This window comes from Dermochelys coriacea, chromosome 1 (assembly GCF_009764565.3).
Source record: "Dermochelys coriacea isolate rDerCor1 chromosome 1, rDerCor1.pri.v4, whole genome shotgun sequence".
In the NCBI taxonomy this organism is placed as follows: Eukaryota; Metazoa; Chordata; order Testudines; family Dermochelyidae; genus Dermochelys; species Dermochelys coriacea.
In genome coordinates, this window is record NC_050068.2 from 115,080,764 (window position 1) to 115,105,550 (window position 24,787).

The 24,787-nt window shown below is 42.2% G+C and overlaps 1 protein-coding gene across 5 annotated transcripts in view; it reads left to right on the forward strand.

The window, feature by feature from the left end:
- Nucleotides 1–391: 391 nt before the first annotated feature.
- The window catches only part of FHL2 (four and a half LIM domains 2), a 74,002-nt gene continuing 49,606 nt past the window's right edge, over nucleotides 392–24,787 (forward strand). The window contains exon 1 of one of the 5 annotated variants that reach the window (XM_043511948.1): nucleotides 392–575. The gene's annotated coding sequence lies outside the window, so the exon portion shown is untranslated. Of the gene's footprint in view, nucleotides 576–3,342; nucleotides 3,422–24,787 lie in introns of those variants that run through there. The other 4 variants (XM_043511994.1, XM_043511838.1, XM_043511913.1 and 1 more) reach the window with 4 other exon arrangements.

Genomic DNA, 24,787 nt, shown 5'->3' on the forward strand with positions numbered 1-24,787 from the left:
CAGATTCTATGGCAATGACTATATACCCTACCTAGATTACTTAAAGGAACTGAGATTCTGTTATATATATAGACTAATAGAAACTTCCTAAGTGTCTTTAGTAAGCCCTAAGATCTCATGTGATAAATAAAACTTACTTGAAAATGAGGCTTTTTTATTGTTCAGATATTTATAATAAAATACTAATAGTTAAGCAGGGTAATATCCTGAGGATTCCAAAGCACTTTACACAGATGGGTAAGTATATATAAATCTCAGCTGTCTCCAAATTAAACAGAACAAAAGGATGGGGGTTGCTAAGAGCAAGGCAGCTCCTTTCCATTACAGGTCTTGTGCTATTGTAATTACGCTGCCTTAAAAGGCTGGATGCACTGAGGTGTTGTGGTTCTTATCTCCTGTAGATGGCTAGTTCTTTGGAGATAGTGTATTTATAGCTCATCTAGCTAACAAATGCCTGACTGTCTAATTACTAAATACATAGTTTGGGTAATCCAATGCAGCAATAAGCTGCTGCACTAGTTCCTGTACTCTCATTCTCAGACTAGACAGCAGAAGCATCACCAGGTTGCAGCAAGGTAAGAGCAAATAACAGTTTCTTTACTGTCCTTCCGCCTCGCCCCCAGAGGGGAAGTAGATTGTCAGCATTCTATGTATAAATGAGACTAACAAATTTATTTGAGCATAAGCTTTCGTAATCTACAGTTCACTTCATCAGATGAAGTGAACTGTAGCTCACGAAAGCTTATGCTCAGATAAATTTGTTAGTCTCTAAGGTGCCACAAGTACTCCTTTTCTTTTTACGAATACAGACTAACACGGCTGCTACTCTGAAACCTATGTATAGATGGTGAGCTAGATGCTTCCCTCTTAAGGGAGTGGATATTGAATAGCTTGTTTATTTCTTGCTGTCTAACAAAGTACATGTACCATTTTCATTTCTCTGAGTTGTCAGCCTGCTGGTGGGAGCCAGGTGCTAAATAACCATTACTCTTTACATTTCAGCACTAATAATATAGTGTCATGTTTTCATGTTGTGAAAGATACACCCATCTATAAGTATAGACACTTTCCTGCACTGGAATAGGAAATTGAATGACTTTTGGCAGAAAGCTCTTGATACATTTTTCTCTGTCAGCATCTTCTCCTTTACTGATGAATATTTGGAAACTGGATGCAAAATCCAAAGAAGGACCATATTGCTGTTCAGCTTTTTCTCTTTGACTCCATTTCCTAACGGCCTGGGGCAAATTACAGATGATGCTGATTACATGTTTAAACAATTACATATGGATTATGGCAACTGTGCAAAAGAAGAAATTGAAAAGCACTGCTGTGTTACTCAAGTGTCAAGCAGGAATTCTTCATAACTAACGTGTGAAATAGCATTAGCAATACCTGTCAAACATCAATTATCAGTTTAATGTTACATTAAGTTATCATTATCCTGATCTCTTGAGAGTGCTAATTTTCAAGTGAAGTCTATACAAGGAAACCTCTTTGGAAAAATAAGATTGTTTACATATGTGTATAGAAGATTGTGTGTATTTTCATTTACATACGCACAGTTTTATATACAATAATGCTTTTATTGAGAGGACCTTTCAACCAAGGATCTCAAAGTGCTTTACATGGACGAGTAAGAATTATTGCCCAGACTGTACATCTAGGGATAAAAGCCACTACTTACAAGTTTTGTGCCCCAAGGTTATTTACCATAATATTATTGAGGGATTAAAATTAATGTAGGCTGATTTTCAAAGTTCCAGGCATCCACAGCTCCCAGGTGTTTCATCAGCATTGTAAATTCTCAGCACTTCAGGACACTTAGGGCCTGATCCAAAGCCCACTGAAGTCCATAGCAATATTTCAGTTGACTTCCTGCATGTTTTTTCCAACAAAAACTAAATCAACATAATCCTACAGTAAACATCCCAGTAACCAAGTTACAATACAGTATTCATACTAAAGAACAGCCCCACTTCCATCAAAATAGTGTCTTGCCCTGGTCTTCAGTTCCCAGGTCTAACCTCTAGGCAGAAACAGAGAGAAATAAAACAATCATTCTTGCTAGGCAATTATTGTTAATATGTCATCAGCTTTGCATATTGACACTTTCTTGGGATTTTTATTCACCCTTAAAAAGCAACAAGTGCAAGGATCCACAATGAAGAATTGGAAGTTTAATTTTACGATGCTTTCTGTAAGTGTCTGGCCCAAAGATGAGTTTACATTTTATGTTACTTTGAAAAAAATCCTAATGTGATGCAGGGATATTTTAAAAGTGCTTTTCATTGCATTTGATTTTAAAAGTGAAATTTGTATATACAGAGAAAGAAAAAGAGAAACCAAAAATTAATCAATTTAAAAAGCAGCTTAACAATAATTCTTTGTTAATAACTAGCATTTGAAAAATATGATTAATGGATGAATAACTTTGTTTTTCCCTTCCAAATATCCAACTAATCAGAACAAGGCAAACTTTTGACAATAGCTGGCAAGAGGTGTGGTGACAGTAAATCCATTAAAACAGTTGTTCAATATAGAAACTCTAAAGGGCTGTTTTATAAGGAAAAAAAATAAACAGAGACCATAGTTTGGGTGAAATCCTGGTCCCATTGAAATCATGGGGAATTTTGCCCAAATCTCCCATTGATTTCAATGAGACCAGAATTTCACCCTTTTCCTTTTATTTTAAATGGTACTGAGCTTGCATAGGTATGTAACAGTACAAAATGTTAATATTTTTCTCTACCATTCTTCCTTCTTTTTAGCTAAATGAAAAAAGTCTAATCAGACCATGGGAAGTTAGTAGTATCTGAACTCCCTCAGACAGTTGTTTTTATGTTAGACGAATTATTACTGGCTGTAATATTTTATCTTTAGCTTTGTATCCTGGTGAGTTCAGTTTGATAATGATAAATCTAGGGCGATTTCAACAATGTCAGTTCATCATGCAAGACTGATTAGTTTTAGGAAGTTTGGCTGCATATTATACATAGTCCCTACTTTTTAAAAAAACTGTGATCAACTTTACATATTTTTTATAGACTATTTCTTTACACAAACATAGAAGGAACAAAAGTTAAACGATATATATTTTAAAGGGACACTGTGAATGTTTAAAAAACAAATAAAAATACAAACCAAACTTCTGTTGGAAATTGATTGGCTGATTACGATTACAATTATTACCTCAGATTACTACATCTGAAAGTGATTAGAAGAAAAAGCATTTTCCCTCTATTTTTCAGTTTGTTTACTTTGTGCCTTTGACAGCATTTTAAGTGAAATTTCTCTTTATGGTCACTTTCCTCGTTCTCTGTGTTGTTCTTTCATATGGCCGGGCGAGTAAAGGAGTTCTAAAAATAGGAAAATATGATTTTCGAAACCACATTGTCACGTGCGTACAAGCAGAGCAGAGGTAAATTCTGAATACTGAATTCTAACTACTGAATTTTAACTTTTTTTTTTTTTAAATGTGCGCACCTTCCCTTGTAGGAAGCTAGGATTTCAGTGCTTCTGATTGGCAGTTTGCAGCTAACAAAGCAAAGTCAAACTCCTCCACAGGACTGTAGCAAAAATCAGATGTATCTCATTTGAGTTCCTACATTACTAATGGATAAGGCTACAATTCTGGCATGGACATTTTTAGTAAATTTCATAGCAAAGGTGCAGGAAAAAATAGATAAGTCCCAGAAAGGTCACCAAATATTTCCCACCTTGCTTGCACTTGTTGTTGACATTTTTTCACTGCAGTTTCACTCCAGTGGTCAGAAGATGCTGAAAGGTAGGGGTGTGTAGGTGTGTGTGTGTGTGTGTGTGTGTGTGTTGAGAGCCTGAGCCTGGATCCCCACTCCGGGCATTGCAACCTGGCACACATGGTCACAGTACCACTTAGGTTTGGCCTATCTGCTCCCTGTAGGTCTGTGTGGCACTGCAATCCCATCTGCCAGGTTGCAATGCCACTTGGTTTCACAGACTTTATTCAATTCGCGATTTCCATGACCTGTGTGACAAAATCACTGCCCTACTAATTAATATCACCACCCAATAACTTACTATTCTGCCATTTATCTAACCCTGAGCACTTTAACTCCCAAAGTACAAAGGACATTATCACAATGCAGTCCTATCTATCTGTTTCCACTGGTGCTGTGGCAAGATGGGGAAACGAAGGGGCACAAGACTCACCTTCTGAAATAACTGTTAGCTCTAGGAGCTGAGAAGGATTTGGAAGCTGTGTAGGGCCCAATAAGGGTCAACAGGAAAGCCTTAGTGAAGTTCTGTTATCTGGCACTAATGCTGCAGAACAAAGTTAGAGAGAGAAAGGCAGTAGCAAACAGCTGCAAGCTGCAGGGAGGGGCTGCTGAGGGTATGAGGGAGGGGCGTGACTCAAACTGTGTGTGTGGGGTGAACCTTTAAATTGCACTCCCCATCCCCCTCAGCACATACCAGTCATCTCTGCCTGTGAGATAGAGAAGTGTTGTTATCGCCATTTCACAAATAGGGAATGGAGAGAGACTACCAAGGTCACACAGGACGACTGTAGCAGAGCAGGGAATTAAACCCAGCTCTTCTATGTCCCAGGCTAGTACTAGTCACTCCTCCATCCTTCTACTTTTGTGAACCAGGATGCTTTCCTGAATCCTGAGGATGAGGACAGCAAGTGTCCTCCCAAGGAACATATTGCAAAACTGATGCAATATGGAGTCATTGTAATAACACAGATGTGACCCACTTCCCTCTCATTGTTCCCTTTTGTCTTCTTTCACTTTGTAATTATTCTGTTTTTTTTTTTTGGTGAGGTGAACTGGGCCTTTCTTATTACTCTAGCTCCACTTCCTAATGCTGTTTTCAACTCTTCAAGGCAGGTTCCAATCTCCGGGTCTGGGAGTGCAGAAATAAGCAGGTTGTGTCAAAAGAAGGCGGTGTTGGTGGGAGAAACACTTTTAGTAATGAATTCTTCCTTCTCAGCTGGAGGAAAATTGTAGCTGCAATAGGAAGCAATACTCTGCAGAAACAATTACACCTTATAAGTGAAAAGGAAGTGAAACACAGAGAATAGATTCAAGAGAGAGGGTGCCTGAGGCTGGCTTTCCTGTTACACGTAGGGCCCTGTTAGCAATTGTCTGTGTTTGAAGGTCTGGGTGACTCAAGAGCCTGGCAATGGAATACAAAGCCCCTAACATCTAAATCACCTCAGGTTTGTATCCAGCCCAGATCAGTAGTGACTAAAAGCTATATCTGATGGTCAACTCAGTCCAGTTCCTACTGGGCATCTCATAACAACTATTGTCAAAAACTGGCAACCTTGTTGGCCATCTCAACAGAGGCAAAGGACTGAATGGGCAGAGAGCCTGGACTACTTTATGCTGCTACAGGTGATCCTTCCAGTTCAGGGATCTGGTGGTAGCAGTCATTGGGGTTGGAAATCTAGTACTGAATTTTCTTTGTTTTATGCACTATGTGATTCTGTAGAAATTTACTTCAGGGTGTTCTTCATAATTTTCCATTTCCAAAAACCAAAAAGTCATAAAACTATATTTGTGCACTAATCAGCCAGACTTCATTATATGAACAGAAATAATTTTAAAATTAGCCAAATGGAAAATAACATTTTAAACTAGCGAGTGTAAATATATATATCTAAAATGTTATTTTCCATTTGGCTAATTTTAAAATATAATACATATAGACAATCTCCTCATAAGAACAGACACATTTATTTTAAACTTGTAAGAGCAATGTACTTTTGGGCCAAGACATCTAGAATAGGTTTGAGGCCTCTGCACGTTTATGCCAGGTTATATATTTTTGCAAAAATGAATCTGTGATGGAAGTGCTAATAGGTTTTCTAAACAGACAATCTGAATGGGATTTTGCCTGATCATTGATGCCATGAACTGGCACTACAATATGTTTTTACTGAACCACTTTTCAAACATATCAAAGCAGCTCCAGTGACAATGGCTGCTGACCACCTAGAACATAGAATTCTGTCATTTTACACTTTTTTTTAACTTCCTTTCTTTGTTTGCTAAAGTAGTAATGATTTTTTTTTAAATTTAAACATTAAAAAGAAACCATTTTCCTGGTAAAGGTAGGATGTGGTTTCTGATCTTTTAAAACATTTTGCAATCAGCTTTGCCCTCACAAAACACCTCTGTTCCTTTGCATTCCCGTGCTCAGTCTTAACTCTTCCCCACTGCACCCAGGCTGAAAATCCAGTTCTCTTCCAAAAAGAGACTGTAAAAGTGGCCTGGCAGAGTTCCACATTTATCACTTCTCAGTGATTTCTATACTAAGCATGCTCAGTTTACTAAGATAATGATGGATTTACTGTCAGCCTTGCAAGGTCAACCTGGAACCTGAATGTCAAGCTGCTTTTTTTCTAGCTCAGGGATCACCAACAGGAATAGAGTATCTCTTCAATTATTTGTGCAACCATGTTATCATCAGATTCTGCCCTCAATCTTCTACAGGGTTATAAATATGTAATGAGAGCAGACTTTGTCTTTGCAGATAGAACTTTGTTAACTAAGTCTGGTAACAAGGTACTCAAAGGAGGAAAAAAAAACCCAGCCAAAATGATATTCTAACATGAGAGACCTTGGAGTTCCTAACTGGGACATATCCCAAGGCCCTCCATTTTTAATCAGTCCTCAGTCAAGCAAAACTCCCACTGATTTTGGTAAGACTTTTGCTAGAGAAAGGACTTCACAATTTGTCCCACTAGCAGTACTGAGCTTTGTGATAATAAAATTCCGGTTTAGTAAGATGTCACAACTGCAAATAAAACCATAATGTTTTTGTAGTGTAAAAGAATATAATGAGGAAATCACATCACTATCTATGAATATTGCAAACACAAATCTACCAGGACTAGCAATAGCTGTGTCAATAACATACAGCTTTACACTGTAAAGAGAAACTAGATTTATTACTGCAGTTTCACCTTACAGTATAGACAAAATCCTGTTTTTGTCATATTGACAAAGTGGGAAATATGAATATTTTAATGAATATGGTGAATATCTGTGTGTTTGTTTATGATGGGTTACTTGCTATGGAAATGGATCAAAGGGATTGGTAGAGGAACCAAGCAAGGAAAATAAAACAATGACACAGATGAGAGTCCTTGAAGAAAAAATAGGGAAGCTGTTAATTGGGGAATACTTCCTACCTGGCCCCATTCAGGTTAGAACAGTTTAGTATATTAAACCATTACAGGACCCCAGCCTACAGGATTTGAATGAGTTGAGAGAAGCTGCTCAGGGAGCATCAGTAAGTACTGACAGGGATATAAGAGACCCTCTGTCAGTCCGAGCGTATGTCTACACAGCAACTAGACACCTGTGGCTGGACACCCGTGGCTGGCCCATGCCAGCCGACTCAGGCTTGCAGGGCTTGGGTTGCAGGGCTGTTCCACTGCTGGATAGATGCCTGGCTCAGGCTGAAGTCCAGGCTCTAGAGCAGGGGTGCCGGAACAGGGCTGCCATAGCCCCACACTTTTTACCATCCATAAGGGCAAGTGACAGGCAGGGGAGAGGAGGCAGAGAGGAGTGAGTGGGGGTGGGGAAGGGGTGGGGCCACAGTTCGGGCGCCAGTGGCCTCCCCACTTTTAGGAAGCTTTCACTGCTCCTGCTCTAGGTCCCTGTGAGGTGGGAGGGTCCCAGAGCTCAGGCTCCAGCCCGAGCCCGGACGTCTGCACAGCAATGAAACAGCCCCGCAGCCCGAGCCCCGCAAACCCAAGTCGCCTGGCACAGACCAGCCATGGGGTGGTTTTTTTGCTCTGTAGTCAAAACCTGAAAGCCTGGGTCTGCCACAAGCAGGCTGTAACTTGGTCCCCAAGAAAATACAGTGGCACCAAGGCTAAGTCATGTCTACTAAGGGGCTTGAGGTGAATGCCAAGCATGGGGAAGGCAGTAGGTGCTTAAGTTTCTTGTTTTAAATACACTTCGGAGTGTGAATAAATGATACTTTGTTTCACGGCACACTGCTCCTGTCCACAGGTTCTGAAGGGAAGCTCTTTCAGGTCCCACGCCCATTGGGTCTGTGAGGTGTCATGGTTGGCAACTAGGGGGCAGAGCCAAAACTAAGCATTTTAGCGTCCAGGGCAAGCAGCCATATTTTCACCCAGAAGCGGTGACGTGTGTGGGGAGGGCATGTGGAGTCACATGACCCCCACCCAGTTTTCTGCATCCTATTTAGCACAGAGGTTTTCAAACTGTGGGGCACACCTTCCTAGGGGGATGCGCCCCACAGTTTGAAAATGGTTGCCTCCTGCCCAGAGCCAGCAGATTGGAAGCTGGTAGGAGTCGCTCGGACCCCTGGCTCTCCACGTTGTGGGAGCCAGGACACTGGCTGGCTTCCCAGCAGCTCTCCCTGCCCTGCTTTCCGAGCCAGGCCACGTCCACACAGCCGGGCACAGCGCTGAGCTGTGCCTGACACACTCTTGCCTCTTCCCTGAAGGAGCTCAGTGCTGGCTGGTGACACTCTCTGGTGCTGGCCCCTGCCAATGGAGCCTGGCTGCCATGAGATGCTCCCTATTCCCTGGAGGACTCATTCCCCTGGGGCACCTGCCTCTCAGCAGCCCGGTCACACCCTGCTCACTGCCCAGGGACCTGCCATTGCAGCCGGATCACTCTCCCCACACTCCCTGCTCGCAGACCAGAACTGGCCCTTGTTCCTCTGCTCCAGCCCCATGGCTGCCAGGATCTCGGTCTCACAGCCCGAGCTTTGAGCTCAGCCATGCAAGCCTGGTGCCCAGGTGCGGGGGCAGGCGGCTGCTGGCAGGTAAGACTCGCTCCCACCAGCTCCCAAAACCAAGGCTGTGAGAATAGAGCGACCCTTAAGGGGTTACCATATTTCAAGTTCCCAAATAGAGGACACTGTCGGGGGGGAAGAGGAGCTGGAGAGGGTATTTGGGGGGTGCTGGAGGGGTATCTGTGTACTGGGAGGGATATCTGGTGGTGCTGGAGAGGGTATTTGGAGAGCACTGGAGGGGGTACCTGTGGCAGGGGTACCCATGGCAGGGGTACCCACTGGAGGTGGGCTACCAGTGCTGGGAGGGGATGGGCCAGCTTAACAGGGGAGCACCAGCTGCTGCTGAGGGGATGCTGCATGCAGGGCTCCTGCTTTCCCCCCATTCCCCCCACCCCTTCCCCACTTTCCCATCCCCTCCCCTCCTCTTCCTCTCCCCATCTCATCCCCTTTCCTCTCCCTACTGCCCCCTGCCCCTATGCTCCTCCCCATCCCACATCTGCCCCCTGCCCCATCCCATTCCCTTTCCTTCCCCACTGCCTCTTCCTCCCCACCTCACCTCCTTCCCCCATATCCCCACCCTCTACCCCACTTGTCCTGCTCACCAGAAAACTTTTAGTGTGCGCCAGCCTGGTCCACTCAGGCCAGTTAGTGAATGATACACTAGGATACACTAATTCACACCTTTCTGGTATGGATGAAAGCACTGTATAGACAAGCCTTCAGGCAGGGAGGCAATGCGTTCAACGTGCTCTTTGCTGCTGCTGCTCCAAAATGGAGTGGCACATTCTCCATCCCCTCTTTCAGCCCCTGCTACCGATGGCAACATACACATGTAACCCTTCTGCCAGATGAAGCCAGCAGCAACAAGGGCCGAGTTCAGGATCTAGGGGTTCCTTTTCAGCAATACAACACAAAACCGGCTCGAGCCCCCACCAGTGACCCGGGACAATTACACACCATCCCCTGGGTGCCTCTAAGAGGCAATACTTCCCCTCTCGCAAGCACAGAGTCTGAGTATAGAAAAAACTTTTAATAAAAGGAGGAAATTAACCCAGCATTAATTTGGGAAAACACCGCAACTAGGGCTCATCAACACAAACGATGAGCAAAAGACCCATCCCCAAGTAAGTTGGGCAGTGTCCTTTTCCCCTCAGGGTCTTAAGTCCAGCAACTCAAAAGTCCCTTTAACATACCCATCCCTTCTCTGTACCCCATGTACAGTGGCTGTCCTTGGCCAGTGCAGCCCCAGAGTTCAGAGGTTCATCCGCAGAGTTCACATCCTACCCAGTGTGGAAGGCAAGGGGTGGGGGGGAGGGTTAGGGGGCACCTTACACTCTGCACTGCTCAGGCACTCACTCCATACCCCAACGGCCGATTGCCACGCCTCTGAGGGGCTCTGTTCTGGCCCTCTCCACCAACTTCTCTCCGCCAGCTGCCCTGCTAGTCACGCCTCTCCACGAGCCACCCTGTTGGTCACGCCTCTCCACCAGCTGCCCTGCCGGTCACGCCTCTCCACCAGCCGCTCTGCTACCCACTTGCCACTTCTCTCTGCCAGCCACCCTGCTGTTCGCGCCTCTCCTTCCTGTGAGGTGCTCCTCTCATCCCAATCTCTGCAACTGCTGCTTCTCCTGTTCCTCAGCTCAAGCTTCCCCTAAGAGAGGCAGCTACCCTGCCCCTTCTGTCCATCAATTTCCACAGGTGCCAGGGTTCTTCTTTGCAATGAAAAGTCTGGAGCCTGTAAAAGCAACTGGAAATGAGGCATAGCCAGCACCAAGGCCAGTTGGCTCCACCTGGCGAACCTGCCAGTTTGGGCACTGCTGGCTAGATTCAGTGACCACAGGACTGGGAATCAGAAGACCTTTGCTGTATTCCTTACTGTCACTGACTCACTAGACCATCTTGGATAAGGCACTTAAACTCTCCATGCATCAGATACCTCAACTGTAAAGCGTTTAACTAATGCTTGGCCACTTTTGTAAAGCTCTTTGCAACCTATAGAAGAAAATCACTATGTATGGTACATGCCAAACTGTTATTACTCTACTTTAATATCCTGTACATTGAATTCTGTCACCACATGCTTTCAAGATCTATGTTTTGCAAAGGGAAGAGAGGCCATTCCACCTTTCTCCCCTGATGCGCAGCAAGCGGTGCAGTAGGAGCTGCTGTCCAATACACACACATCCCTCAGTGGTGGAGAGAAGCAGCAGGAGTAGTGTTGGCTGTAGGAGCAAGAAAGACCATGGCCTTTAGACACCTTCGCTAACATAATTACCATCGTATTGGCTATGTTTATTTCTCACTCACCTACCAGTTCTCCTTTATAGCTGCATCTGTAACACTGACAGCTCTTGGTCAGCGGTGGCTGGGATCAAACATGGGACCTCTGGAGCTTAATGCATGAGCTGCTGTTGCATGAGCTAAAACACACATGTCTTTTAGCCAAGCCAGTAGCAGGCTCATGGGTTTCTAGCTGGTCTAGCTGCCACCAGGGGGCATGGGTTACACTTCCACAGGGTGGGCAGGATGGAGCAACGATATGTTGAGGCATTAGTGGTGTTAGCAGCCTAGCTGGGACATTTGGACGATGTGGTATGGGGGAGGTAGGGGAAGGACCGAAACTAAATATATTAAAGTCGTCACAACAAATACACCTTTCACCTTTTGAATTAATGCCATTTGTCTATTATTGTCTCTTATCTATTTAAATTGTAAGCTTTCTGGGCAAGGACCTTCTTCCTGTGTGTTTGTGCAGCGTCCAGCACAGTGTGCTCCCACTCTTGAAAGAGGTTCTTCCTGTGCTTCCACAATAAAAATAAGTGTGTGCTTATAACAAAAATTGTTGGCGTATGAAGTTGTGGCTTTTCTTCTTGGACAAACGGCAATACTCCTTTGACTAACATTTTATCACAGTCACAGTAGAAAGTTTTATTCACTGTGTGTTCTTTCCTTTTTTGTTTCTTACTGATGTCATCTGCCTAGAAACATGTATTTTCTCGATCTAATTTTGTTGCACTCATTTTTCCAGAAGGCCTTGGGTATATAAATATTTTCACCATTCTCTTGTCTACTTCCCACCTTTGTTACACTCACATGGAATGTTTTGTCCTCAGTGGAGTAACAGGACAAGCAGATACAGACAGACAGACACACACACACACGCACCTTACACTTACTATTTGCTATAGTAAGCAAATAGTATACCTTCTTTGTACTATAATGTACCAAGAAGTCCTTCCAACCTGAATAAAATCCTGAATGTTGGTTCTGAATATGAAAAATAAATTTGAGCATAAATCTTTTCAGTTATTAACCATCAGCTTCAAATGCCTTTATTTAATATTTTGAAAACAAGTGGTGGGATAAGATTGGTGATGGATTAGCTGTTTGAAGAAGAGAAGAGAGTACTGCTATACTGAAAAATATCATGTATTAATTACAAGAAAGTAACATTCTAAAAATAGAATGGAACCTGAACCTAGCACACCATCATTCTAAAATGTAACAGCTTAGACTATTGTAAAGAACAGAAAATGAATGAAAACCACAATAGGACAGACAAGTCATATTATAGGTGGGGTTTTAAAGAACATCTAGAGAAGTTGTGCACCAAACTCCCCTTAACTTTTAATAAAAAGAACAGGAGTACTTGTGGCATCTTAGAGACTAACAAATTTATTAGAGAATAAGCTTTCGTGGGCTACAGCCCACTTCATTGGATGCATTGAATGGAACATATAGTAAGAAGATATATATATATACATATACACACATACAGAGAAGATGGAAGTTGCCATACAAACTCTGAGAGGCTAATTAGTTACGATGAGCTATTATCAGCAGGAGAAAAAAACTTTTGTAGTGATAATCAAGATGGCCCATTTAACTTTTAATAGCAGTTGAGTGCCTGAGTCCCTTTCATCCCATCCCAGGCCTGAATACTTCACACATTTATATTTTCTACCATTTCAGTAATAATTTCAAAAGTGACATTCTTTGGCATCAGTGTCACCTCAGCTTTCAAGGCATATCATGTTATTTACTGTAAAGCAGTCTGCTTCAGCAAACTTCATTTTTATTTTAAAACAAAGCCATGCCCATGAAGTTCAAAACACATGTAGGCAGCCTGTTTATGGAAAACATTACAGGAAGAAATCCAATATATGTATATAGCAATTTTAAGAGGCATTTTTTCATTTATAATTAAGTGGACTTGTTGCGGGTTAATGTTATGTAACAGTGGCCAGAGATCAGAATCAACATCAGCAACAAATTAATGTATTGAATCCTATTATTTATAAGGGAATGGACATTTATAGAGTTCAAAAGGAACATGGGGCTAGAAGGATCAGTGGTAAGGCTGCTACTTCAAAGTGCATGGCTTGAATTAATATTTTTAAATTAATTAAAAATTAATTAATTAATTAAATTTAAAAATTTAATTAATAATTAAATTAATAATTTAATTTTAATTTAATTTAACATATGTCTGAGACTCAGTCTCTGAGCCTCTCATGCTATATGTGGAATAGACAAACCATGTTACTGGGCAGAAATAAATCGCTACCACACAAAAGAATCTTTATATAAACCAGGGAGTCCCCAACTATCTTCAGTTCAGGGAGATAGAGCAGTACTTCTTAAACCGTGTCTTCAAAAATAGTAGCATCCAGAGAGGAAAACTGGGACGTGATTCTGCAGTCCTTATAGAGAAAAAACTCCCCCTTTGAACTCAGTGCAAGTTTTGCTTCAATAATGACTGTAGTATTGTGACCTGTGCTTCTCTTTCATTAGTTTCTTTTGCCATTTTAGCTTTACAATTATGTTTCTGATAATGTCTTTCTAGTTTCCTTGTTTTCACTCAGTGTTTCCTTACTTATTTTATAGTTCTTCGCCCTCTGACTCATTCCATAGTTTTTCTTTCCACTTTTTCCCTTCAGTTTTTCTTTCTGTGCAGTTCTGTTTCTGCCAAGAATCTGAACCAGAGCTGAAGTGAACTGTGATAGACCCAGACCAGTGGGGTGCAGGACTCTGGTAGAAGGCAAACATACTGGCCACTGGATGAACAGTTTTCTGTTCCCTGAGTGACCAGAGCAGGGGCTGCCCAAGAGCAATCAGGAACCTGCTAGAACCAATTAAGACAGGCAAGCTAATTAAGCCACCTGGAGCCAATTAAGAATATACTAGAATCAATTATGGAAGGTAGACTAATCAGGACACCTGGCTTAAAAAGGACCTCCCATCAGTTAGGGAAGGGTGTGCAAGGAGCAGGCAGTGAGAAGGTGTGCTGCTGGAGGACTGAGGAGTACAAGTGTGATCAGGCTTCAGGAGGAAGATCCTGCGGTGAGGGTAAAGAAGGCGCTGGGGGGAGACCATGGGGAAGAAGCTCAGGGAATTGCAGCTATAGCTGTCACGCAGCTGATATAGGAGACATAGACAGATGCTATCCACAGGGCCCTGGGCTGGAACCCGGTGTAGGGGGTGGGCCCAGGTTCCCCCCCATCTCCCCAATTCCTGATTGGACACAGGAGGAGTTGACTTGGTCTGTGAGCAACACCAGAAGGGAAGATCAGATGTAAATTGGAACCAGGAGGACTTGCGTCTCTTTGCTCCATGCAGAGTTGAGTTGTCTCTTCTGGCAGCGCTGTTCACCCAGTATGGGACCGGTCAGCTGCTTTAATGCAGTGCCTCAGCCTCACTGGCTGCCCAAGACTCAGATCATCATCAAAATAGAAATTTGTCTTTAGTTGGGAGGCCCTGCATCACTCTCACTTGTGCACCCTTCAGCTTCCTTGTCTGTCCTAACACTATCGCCTCCTCTGACCTGCTCCGTTCACAGCAGCACCACAAGCCCAGCCCCTCTGCTTTTCAACATGGAGAGATCTTTATAACACAGTGAGCGAGACTTGGAATGAGATTTCCACCAGCAGTTCTTTGTCTTCCTGCCTGCTTCATCTGTCGCAGACCCTCTGCAGAGCCTGATGGCCCATGAGGATGAACGGCACAGGGTAATTTCATACACACTGACAAACAACATATTGAACTGTGTCCACATTGGCCTGCTCACTTTCAGTCTCCACTGGAGACTGGTTACCTTGAATTAAACTATTACTGTTGATATCTCCTGTTTTATAACATAGTAACAATGCACAGACATTCTGAGGAAATAGTTGACATTTCAGAAATAGCCCAGTGAGATGACTGGTTCTCCCCTTTATATTGCAATAAACATTCTTGAAAGCTACCAAGCCATGAGAACCTGTCTTTCATTTTTTCACTGAAGCAAAGGAGTAACTGTTAAAGACTGTGTGAGAAAACTATTCAAACATGTTAAGAAAGCAAACTTTATTGAATGGAAATATGATTTCTCCAAGTTCACCCAGAGTTCCTAAAAATACAACCCTTTTCAGATTGCTTTAGGAATAAACTGCAGCACATTCTTCTCCCAGCAGAAGAAAAAGCCTTTCAGAAGCAAATAGTCAGATCCTCAGCTGTCTATTGAAATCAAGCTATGTCAATTTACACCAGCTGAGGGCTTGCCCCAGAGGCTCTATAGCAACTCGGTGGGAAAATTCAGATGACTGCAAATTGGAGTTGTAACTGGGGACTTGAAGGGGAGGAGGGAAGATGAGAAATACAGTGGAAAAATCTGTTTATACATTGCATATCCAGGAGCAGTGGCAGAGGAGCCTGCAAGCAGAGCTGAAAACGGGAGTCTGAATGGGAGTTTGTCTGGGAAGTTTGGGAAGGGTGTGTGTAGTGTTCTGTTTAGGTTTTTTGGGGAGGCAAGTTGGTTTTTTTGGACAGAAGTTTAGGAGGGAAGGCTAGAACAGCTACAGATGCAGCAGTGGTAAGGATCCAAAGAATGGAAGAGACAAGGGAGATGGCTGGGATGTGGAAGCTATGGGATGTGGAGCGGGTACCTGAAAGATGCTTTTTTGTATGAAGTGCCGCCTGATAGAAGAGAAGATGTGAGGTTTGGAGATGCAGCTAGAAAATATGATTGAGTTTTGAAGGGGATTTGAGCAGATGATGGAGGGAAGGAGAGAGGAGGTTGAAGGCAAAACTCAAGACTTGCAGATGCAAGCTGGACCAGAGAACTGTGAAGATAGACTGCTAGAAGAGGAAAGTAGCCAGTGGAAGCATGTGACTGTGAGAACAAGGCGGAGGAAAAGATTGGCTAGCAAAGGAAAAACAGAGCTGCGAAACTGGTTTACTGAGTTATAAAATGAAGGGGAGAGGCAGGCAGTAACAGAAAGGCCAGGAAGAAGAGAAGAGCAGTTAGTCTTACAAGAAAAGGAGAAGAGTCAACAGAGAGGCAGATTTTGGAGACCCAGGAGGATAGAGGATGACTTGCAGAAGATTGCAAGTGGGAACAGAAGACAAGACTTGTAACCAGAAAGATTAAAAGGGGGAAGGCTGGAGAAGTGCACCAACACCAAAAAGAGGCAGATCTACATGATTGAGGACTCCCTACTAAGAAGAACAGACAGGCCTGTCAACAGAGCTGATCCAGAGAACAGAAGGGTGTGCTGTCTGCAGGGAGCTAAGATACAGGATGTGGACCTGAGAGGATTCTAATAGAGCAGGAAAGAATCCACTGATTGTCTTTCATGTGTGCACAAATGATACTGCTAGATTCTCGCTGGAATGCATCAAGGAAGACTATGCCTGGCTAGGGAAGATGCTTAAAGAAATGGAGGCTCTGGTGATCTTTGGTGGGATTCTACCTATCTCTAAAGAAGGAGAGTGAAGGTGAGACAAGACAATGATGATGAAAAGCTGGCTCAGGCAGTTGTGCTATAAGGAGGGCTTTGGGATGTTTGACCACTGGGAGGCATTCACAAAAAGAGGATTGCTCTCATGGGATGGACTCCACCTGAGTAAGGAGGAAAACAGACTTGTGGGATGGAGACTGGGACAACTGATTAAAAGAGCTTTAAACTAGGAATTCAGGGGAGATGGTTGGGAGATGCTCATGTAATCTCCACTCCTCATTCTAATATTGAACAGGAAGAAAATCAAGTAGGATAGGATACAGCAATGGAAAAAGGAACAACAGAGGGTAAGAGAATGGACCACAAGAGGAAAGACAGTGCCAATACCAGTGACACTAACGGTCAGTCAGGTAGGCAATTCTGGCAGTATAACAACGGTGCCTAATCGGGTGAGGAATCTGGGCAAAGCCAAGCAGAAACTACTAAGATCTCTGTACATCAGTGCAAGGAGCCTGGTATCAAAATAGATGAACTAAACCTACTGATATAGGAAGTGAACCCAGATATTACAGGAATAATGGAAACATGGTGGAACGGTAGTCATGACTGGAATACAAGTATTGAAGGGTATGTGCTTTTCATAAAAGACAGAAATAAAAGTAATGGTGGTGGAGTAGCATTGTATATTAATGGTGAGGTAGACTGTAAAGAAATTAGAAATGATGGAATGGATAAAACAGAATCTGTTTGGGTCAAAATCACTTGGGAAGAAAGTGACAGAGGTTCCCTTGGGATAGTGCTTGGGGTCTGCTACAGAATCCCAGGATCCTGTTTGGGTATAGACAGAGACCTCTTTAACATTTTTAATGAAATAAACTTGTGTGATTATGAAAGACTTTAATTTCCCTGATAAAGATTGGAGGATAAGTGCTATAATAGTGGTGGGGCGCAGATATTCTTGGATGTGACAGCCGACAGATTTCTTTACCAAAATAGTGACCATACCAACAAGAGGTGATGTTTGTAGAAGACATCCCTGGTTTGAGTGATCATTAGTTAATTCAGTTTAAACTAAATGGAAAGATAAACAAAACTAGGTCTGCAACTAGGGTCCTTGATTTTAAAAGGTAAAACTTAAAAAAATTAAGGGAATTTAGTTAGGGAAGTGGATTGTACTGAAGAACTGGAATTACTTTAAGTCAAAGTTGCAGAAGTTATCTGAAGCCTGTATCCCAAGCAAGGGAGAAAAAATTCATAGGGAAGGGTTGCAGACCAAACTGAATGAGCAGGCATCTCAAACAGGTTATTAAGAGAAAGCAAAAAGCCTACAAGGAATGGAAGATGGGATAGCTTTCCTTACCGACCTCTCTCTTGGAGGTCAGGAAGTGTAGGGAAAAAGTGAGAACTGCCAAAAACCAAGCAGAGTTGGACCTTGCAAAAGAAATTAAAACCGATAGTAAAAGGTTCCATAGCCATATAAATAAGATGAAAACAAGGAAAGAAGAAATGTGCCTGCTAAACACAGAGGATGGGGTGGAACTTAAAAATAATCTAGACATGGCCCAACACCTAAACAAATACTTTGACTCAGTTTTTAATCAGTGTAATGAGGAGCTTGAGGACAGTGACAGGGCGGCCAATGGAATAGAGGATATGGAAACAGAAATTACAACATCCAAGGTGGAAATCAAATAACTTAATGGGATCAAATCAGGGGTCCTGGATAATCTCCATCCAAGAATATTAAAGGAACTGGCTCGTGAAATTGTAAGCCCAACAGCAAGGCATTCCTCAGGGATCGGTCTTGGGACCAATCTTATTTAAGATTTTCATCCATGATCCTGGTACAAAAAGTGGGAGTGTACTAATAACACACACAAAGTTGGGAGGTATTACCAATATCGAGAAGGACCAGAATACCATACAAGAAGATTTGGATGACCTTGAAAACTGGTGTAATACTGTGTACAATTCTGGTGTCTCATGCTTAAGAAAGATTAAAAAATTCAAACTGGAACAGATGCAGAGAGGGGCTACTAGGATGATCAGAGAAATGAAGAACCTACTTTACAAAAGGAGACTTAAGGAGCTTGGCTTATTTAAGCCTAACCAAGCAAAGGCTGAGGGAAGATATGATTGCTTTCTATAAATACATCAGAGGGATAAATACGAGGGAGGGAGAGGAGTTATTTAAGTTAAGTGCCAATGCTGGCACAAGAACAAATGGATAGAAACTGGCCATCAACAAGTTTAGGCTTGAAATTGGGTGAAGGTTTCTAACCGTCAGAGGAGTGAAGTTCTGGAACAGCCTCCCAAGGGGGAGCAGTGGGGGCAAAACCCTAATGGGCTTCAAGACTGAGCTTCACTAAGTTTATGGAGGGGATGGTCTGGTGAAGTTGCTTATAGTGGCATATGGCCCTAGTAGCAGATATCTCCAACGTCTGGTGAGGGGACACTAGATGGGGAGGCCTCTGAGTTACTACAGAGAATTTTTTCCCAGGTGTTTGGCCGGTGGATCTCATCTATATGCTCAAACTCTAACTGATGGCCTTATTTGGGGTCAGAGAGGAATTTCTCCCCCATGCCAGATTGGCTGAGACCTGAGGAGTTTTTCACCTTCCTCTGCAGCGTGGGCCATGAGTCACTTGTGGGATTGAACTAGAGTAAATGCCAGATTCTCTGTAACTTGAAGTCTTTAATATCAAGATTTGATAACTCAGTAACTCAGCCAGAAGTTAGGAGTCTATTACAGAATTGGGTGGGTGAGGTTCTGTGGCCGGTGATGTGCAGAAGGTTAAACTAGATGATCATGATGGTCCCTTCTGGCCTTAAAGTCTATGAATCTGTATTCCAAATCTGTTTGGGGAATGTTAAACACCTGAAACGTCCCACATGATGATGAAATTTCAGAAATATTTAAATATTGCTCGACAGTTTTCATTTTATTTGACTAAAATGTAAGAGTTGCTTGATTCCATATTACTCTCTGAGCATTAATGCCAAAAATAGCAGTTTTCTTAAATGGATCCTGGGATTTGCTGAATTTTTATTAAAATTTGATAGCACAAAACTTTCCAGAATACAGCAGCAGTTCATGGAATCAGCCAAAAACTGAGCAGTTTTCAAACTTTGCAACTTTGCATTTTTATTTTCACAGGCCTTTGAATTAAAGCAATTTCATGGCTCTAGCAGGGGGAAAGGAGAATGGCATATAACTACCCACCACCCGCCCCCTTTTCTCAACCTTTGTTCTGTTTGTATTTTTGACCAAGGTGGAGAAAATTGCCAATATGCCTGTCAACTTCAAGAACTGGGAAATTGCTACAATACACATACCACTGAGAAAACCCAGACTAATACAATTTGATGTAAAGCTACATAAATGTTATATAAAATGTCCACAAACAATGGGATGGAAATTAATGCTCCTTATACTTTCAGGACTAAGTTCTGTTTTTCCCACACAAGTGTTCCAGCCCATGCGAAAGAATCACTTTCCCAACCCCTCACAACACAACCAGGAATGAACCAGTCAGAATACTGCCTGTAGTATTCCCTGAGTGCATCAGGAGACAGGCTAGTGCATCCTATGGCACTTCATGCTTCATCAGGAGTGTGGTCAGTGAGACTAAGGAAATGGCCAGGACTCTGGCCCTTGTGTACCTCTTGAAGCCCAAAGGCAGACATGGTAAGGAGCACATATTGCAGCTCTCAAGAAGGGGTGCTTTTCATCATGCTCACCCAGTGCACCTGAAGAATTCTTCCTACAGTTAAGTCAGACTGAATACCTTAAATCTCCTCCACTCAGCTGCTACAGTTCTGCACCTTAATTAATCCTTATTGTATGCCAATTACTTCTAACATTTTTAGAAGACTTTCAGCAGATCTGTGCAGAAAAATGCATTTGCAATTTAATGTCTACATTTGTGCAATGGACTCTACCAGTTGGGTGACTGCATCCACAGATAGTTATTTAAGCACCATCAGCAGCAAAGGTGTCTGTCGTATTAATTTGAAATGCAAATGTAAGTTTCCCTTAAAGGCCTATGTGAGAAATTGCCTGTTCCTCATAATATACTGCTGCAGTTGTGATCACCAGAAGTATTTGGCCTGAGCCCCTCTGATTTAAAGGCAAGGGAGCTTCTTGCAGAGTTTTTCTCTATGAGGGCTTCTTGATACTGGAAATCATCCTCCCCACAGGTAAAAAATAGCTGGTGTCTTTTAAACTTCAGGACACGCTGAAAGGCTCATCTCTGATGTCAGATTTATGGGGAAAAGGGGAGAGGCCTGGAGGTCAAAATGTTTGGGGAGGAAAGTGGATATTTAAGTTCTTTATTGGTAATTATTTTATTAATTAGTTATGTACTCTGCCAGTAGGAAAGCTGCTTAATTTGCATATGTATTATTAGTCCAAATAAATAAATAAATAAATTAAATTTTTGTGTGGACCTCTTGCCTCCCTTTTTAAGGACTGCTCATTGCTGTTACATCAGAATTACCATGTCTTTGAAGCACTACTGCTTTGCATTGCATAAATCATGCAAATATTGATTTCAAAAAATTAAGAGTTTGCATTTTGAAAATTATCTGAATATTTAAGCCCTGCCTATATGGAGAATCTTGATAGACAGATTTCAGATCCTGGCTGGCCCCCTCGCCATGCGTTTATCCAATGCCATACAGAAATCCAGTTATAGCCCAGCTCCCTGCAAATTCTGCAAACCATTTTATAAATAATTTAGGACTTATCTACACTGACCAGGGAAACTGGGGTAGGCCCTGATTTGGCCAAGCACATGCTTAAATTTAAGCACATGTTTAGGTGCTTTGCTGAATCAGGGACATTGTGCCTTTCTTGCAAGAAAAATGTTTAAATATGTTTCTCTAGAAAGATGCTAACTTGTAGAAGACAAAGCCTGAGCAGCTAAATTTATCCTATGTGTTGGTGAGGTGGACCATTCCCAAGTTTATATGAGACTAAAGCAGACTGTTCTCACTGCAGACTAAGGCTACGCTGAAGGTCAGGCAGACGCCTCTGGTCAGGACACTCTTGCGATACAGAAGCAATAGGAAAAGAAGTGTTTAAAAAATCCACACCAAGCAAACAGTACAGTATAGTCAAGTTTAAGTAAAGTAAAGTTGTACCCTTCCGTAAGCGATATGTTTTTCATTATACAGTCAGTTCTTAGTATGCACTTAATCAATCATTCTGGACCAAAGGAGTTGTAGGGGTTCACCTCTCAGTATTTGACACATCTATTAGATTTTAAGCAAATTTTGATTATAATTACTCAGTTCAGGCCATGGCCTAATAAGAAATTCTGCACTGGGCTTTTTCCCCCCACTCTTTTACTAGGTTATTAAAGCAAAGCATCTATGAGAATACTGGTGATGAGTCCAATCCTCCTTCCATTGAAGTGCAAGGGCAAAACTCCATTGACTTTAGAGGGAGCAGACCTGGACCTCAATTTCCCTGTCTTGCTAAATCATTTTTTAAATTTAAAACTACAAGAATATCTAGTTTAAGTTGCAAAATGGCCCCAGGAATATTCTTGAAGTGAACTGCAACATCCCACATGCCAATAGCATCATTCTGTGGTTTTGTCATTTACTTTGTTGCATTAAAAAAGAAAATCACAATAAAGACACATAACAAGAAAATAATATGGGTACAACTCAGACTAGCTTTGTGGAAATCAAAATCACGACACATTTCTCCTGGCAAAGGAATGAGAATTAGGAATGTTAGGGGTGTGGGGGTTCAATGGGTTTGGTGTGGTAGAAGAGAATGGGTGTGTGATTCTGCTGTCCCATTAAAAAATAATTACCAATAAAACAAAGCAGTGATGAGACCATTCATTGCCAGTGTCCCACTGCAAGCACAAAGCCTCCAAAAAGTCAACCAGGGCCTAATCCAATAGAAGTTCTACCCTTCTCACCTGGAAAGCTGATTAAATACTTGGTCAAATCTCTTTTATTATCTAAAGGGCAGCATGTGGCCCTCGACCCCCAAATATTTCATTCCAATAGCTCAGCTACAGCCGGTATACATTATAGCTTAGAATTTTAAACATTATATTAATTTGCAGCAAGTCAGAAATAATATTGAAAGATTGCTGGCACTGCTGTGAGTGGATGAGGGTGACGTAGGGAAATAAAACTAGTGGAAAAAGAGGAAAGCAAGGAAAATGCTACCTAAACCTATGTCATAAATATAAAGGGAAGGGTAAACACCTTTAAATCCCTCCTGGCCAGAGGAAAAACCCTTTCACCTGTAAAGGGTTAAGAAGCTAAGACAACCTCGATGGCACCTGATCAAAATGACCAATGAGGAGACAAGATACTTTCAAAGCTGGAGTGGCGGGGAAACAAAGGGTTCTCTCTGTTTTTTTTTTTTTTTTTTTTACTGGGACCAGAGCAGGAATGCAGGTCAGAACTCCTGGAAGAAGTCAGTAAGCAATCTAGTTAGATATGCGTTCGATTCTGTTTTGTTTAAATGGCTGATAAAATAAGTTGTGCTGAATGGAATGTATATTCCTGTTTTTGAGGTTTTTTTGTAACTTAAGGTTTAGCTTAGAGGGATTCTCTATGTTTTGAATCTGATTACCCTGTAAGGTATTTACCATCCTGATTTTACAGAGGGGATTCTTTTACTTTTTCTTTAATTAAAATTTTTCTTTTAAGAACCTGATTGCTTTTTCATTGTTCTTAAGATCCAAGGGTTTGGGTCTGTGTTCACGATGCAAATTAGTGAGGATTTTTATCAAGCCTTCCCCAGGAAAGGAGGTGTAGGGCTTGGGGGGATTTTTGGGGGGAAAGACATTTCCAAGTGGGTTCTTTCCCTGTTGTATTTGTTAGACGCTTGGTGGTGGAAGCAATAAAGTCCAGGGACAAAAGGTAAAATAGTTTGTACCTTGGGGAAGTTTTAACCTAAGCTGGTAAAAATAAGCTTAGGGGTTTTTTTCATGCAGGTCCCCACATCTGTACCGTAGAATTCAGAGTGGGGAAGGAACCTTGACAACCTATTTCAAGAGAGACCCAAATCTAATCACCTTCAGGGCTCATGGCTAGGCTCATCTTTTTACCCAGGCACTTGAAAATGGGAGCTGGGTTGGGAATTGTAACTTTAGGAGTCAGAGATTATTCAAAGAGGATTTGTGGTGGGTTATCTTAAACTGCTGAACTTAGGATAACAAGTAATTCTTGGCTCTTCTTCAGCTCTTTTCATCCATAGCTCTCAAGGTAATTTGCAAAGGAAGCCAATATCATTATCCCCATTTTACAAATTGGGAAACTAAGGTACAGAGAGGCAAAGTAACTTACCCAAGGTCATCCAACTGGTCAGTGGCAGAGCTAGGAATCTTCTGAGTCCCAGTCCAGTACTCTATGCACTAGGCCACATTGCCTGTGTTTTAAAGGTATGTTAAAGGTCCCAAGAGCATATGGCTAGACAACCCTGTTAGCATTTCTATGAATCAAACAACATTTAAGAAGTAGGTTTTATTCCTAAGAGAAGTGTAAGGCTCACTCATTTTATGCAGTGGGTGTTTTGTCTGCATGAGGACGGCAGGCTCATGCTTGTAGATTTTGTTTAAAAAAAAGAGAGAGAGAGATGTTACTGATGCATTTCATCCCAGGCATGGAGCAGAGTACTGTACAAGTTCATGAGGGGGATGTACCTGTAATAACAAAATTGTGAATCATTTACCACACATGGGAGAAGTCTTGCTAACACACGTACACACCAATGCTATTCAAAACAAAGCACTTCAGTTGTTTTTCCACAAACCTACGTGCCACCCATAGGGAAGGGCTGCAGCGCCACCAGCAGTAGCTCCCAGTGGGAAGTTTATGGGGTTTATATTCATCCTAGCAATTTTTCTTTAAGTTGAACAACTTGCCCTTCTTGGAGCTTGTCCATCGTTACTGAAATATTAGCAACTTGAACTGCACACAAGGATAGAGAACAAACACCGCTAATGAGCTTTGGATCCAAATTCTTCTCTCCCTGGGAGGTTTCTGAGGACCCCCACTATTTTTAAGTTAATATGTTTCTGTTAGAAGGGTTGAAATATGAAACTAGGCTTGAAGTATAGAAATTATTTGCTGGTTATGTTGGGATTAATGGTCCCCCCCTTTATTTAACACATGGCCATTGGAAGGGTTCTCTGTATGGTCCCATAAGTGTGCAACCTGCTTCTTTGGCTTCCAACTACACAAAGGGGATTTTGAATTTTAGTTGCTTCACCTTTCCTCCCGCCTCCTAACCTCCCCCTCCGACTAAGGGGGTAAAAAAAGCAGGA